At 38.1% G+C, this 2,207-nt stretch overlaps 1 long non-coding RNA gene across 1 annotated transcript; it reads left to right on the top strand.

The window, feature by feature from the left end:
* Positions 1 to 1,205: 1,205 nt before the first annotated feature.
* LOC114064171 lies at positions 1,206 to 2,198 on the top strand. The gene is made up of 3 exons (XR_003572696.1): positions 1,206 to 1,234; positions 1,863 to 1,940; positions 2,117 to 2,198. It is a non-coding gene; the product is annotated as an uncharacterized LOC114064171 (long non-coding RNA).
* Positions 2,199 to 2,207: the final 9 nt, after the last annotated feature.

Below are 2,207 nucleotides of genomic sequence, written 5' to 3'. Positions count from 1 at the left end.
GCACAGAGCCGCTCATCTTCCGATAGGTTTGAATCTCAGCATTGCCATCTGCCAGACAAAAGGGAGACTCATAATGCCCATGATTTTTAAAAGCCTCTTTTCCCCACTTTAGAAAAGAGGAGGAGGTACAAATAGAGATTCAGTACTAATATGGTCGGATACTGGAAGGGTGAATATACGGAAGCCCATAAATAAGCAGAGGAATAATGAGCCATTGTGCTGATACCACCGGCAGGTGGAAAGAAATGAGGTCACCTGTTTCTCCTACCTCACCTGACCTGGCACAGCTTGTTGGAATAGTTGCCTGTTCTTAGTTAAAGCTGCCATTCACATATGAAATCAGGATGTGTGTAGGAAATGTTACTCCCTCAAATTTAAGCTGTTGATCTAACCAAAACGTGAGGGAAAGTTCAGTCACAAGTATGTTAAACTATATCATGATGTCAGCCTTATCAATACTGAATTTCAGGGGAAAAAAGTTCAAGCAGAATTCAGATGGAGTGAAGCAGAACATCTACAGGTATAAATACTTTTCTGAGCTGACAGTGGTGTAATTAGAGAAGAAAAACCAACTTTTAAAATAAAGACAGTATTTCCCTGTCTTATAGAGAGTTATAGGGACAAACTCAACAAACAGCATTCAAATCTTCCAAATCTGTTGTCTGCATTAAGCTCCAGACTTAAAAATAATGCACCTTGTCGCAGCTGGGAGATCCAGAATTCATTATTTAGACTTATAGGCTCCCTTTTACTGTTTATGGAGATACCTCTAAAGCAATATCTAGAATGCTCATATGCAGAGAAGTCCAAAAGGAAAGAAAGAATAGCTGATAAGAAGCACTCATCACATCTTCTTTCTATGTAATAACCTAAGTCTTGGTGTCCCTTTGAGGAAGGGTTTTCCATTAAAAAAAAAAAAAAAAAAAAAAAAAAAAAAAAAAAAAAAAAAAAAAAAAAAAAAAAAAAAAAAAAAAAAAAAAAAAAAAAAAAAAAAAAAAAAAAAGAGAGAGAGAGAGAGGCAGATAAACAGAGAGATGCAGGTGATGGCTGAGGATGTTGTCTGATGAGTTGAAGTGTAAACATCCATATTTTAGCAAGTTCCCTTTCTGTTTTAACAGTGCCCAGGGATATCTGTTAATGTTAATGTTATTGTCCCATCAACAGGGTAAATCAACCAAGTTTGGGGCCCTCTGCTGAAAAAAAAAAAAAAAAGGCAGAGAAAATTTGGTTTCAGGTCAGTAAAAATTTAAGTACTGCTTAGACACAACATCTCAGCCCCTTGCTTGGTTTGAGTGGGACCGTGGCTAATATAGCCCATCCTCTTTAAGGCAGCCACAGGTTCCAGCAGAAATGCAGTTTAAGTATCTCCCTGGGGCAGTATCATTTAACTTCCTCAGGGTAAGCCACACCTTGAGTCAGAATAGTTAAAATCAGCAGAAAAACTATGGGGAGCTGTAGATCCAGCTTATAAATTTGCTTTGGCTCAGACAGGCAATGCAAAGGCAGCAGCTACAGTGACACTTTCAGGCCAATCAGTAAATGGCCATCCAGTGGTTCATCTCTAGCAGAGTTCAATAAAATATTTGATATTTGTGTTGTCACTGGTAAAAAAAGGCACTTCTTTATGTATTCCGTGGGAAATCCATTAATCATTCTCAGATTCATCATCATTCAGGAATAAAGACCAGTAAATTTATCTCTGTGCCTGTCTCGACTATGAGAAATTATTCCTTATGCTGCAGTTTGATTATTTAATCCAGTCTTTCTAGAATATAAGAAGTGTAGGCTATTTCTCATGCAAGATAGTGGATAATCCAGCACTCTTTTCTGTTCTTATTTAATGTAAATTTTTCATTCTTTAGTTTCAGTTCATTGCTTGGAGTTACACCTGTTTCCACCATCGAGAAATCCAAAATCATCCTGTGCTTCCATGGAAAGGGGTATGTGTGCATTCAGTAAATTTATTTACATGTTCATGCATCCTTTTAGTGACTAACTTTTGGATGGTGCAGCTGATGTCTCTGGAAATGCCTGTGAGAAAATCTGTGTGAGAAAAAATCTAAACCGAAGTACATCTGGCCTGGTTTTAACAGCTGAAAAGTCTCTGATGCCATAGGAGCTGGGGAGAACAGGAGCGGCAGGTCCTTACAATGCACTGGGAGTTAGGAGCATGACTGAGCATGCTCTCTACAATGTTGTACCAAGAT

Source organism: Empidonax traillii, unplaced genomic scaffold, assembly GCF_003031625.1.
Source record: "Empidonax traillii isolate 1590-97213 ecotype Southwest subspecies unplaced genomic scaffold, ASM303162v1 scaffold521:size443152, whole genome shotgun sequence".
In the NCBI taxonomy this organism is placed as follows: Eukaryota; Metazoa; Chordata; class Aves; order Passeriformes; family Tyrannidae; genus Empidonax; species Empidonax traillii.
The sequence above is the reverse complement of the archived record's forward strand: the minus strand, read 5'-3'. Positions and strand labels throughout refer to the sequence as shown.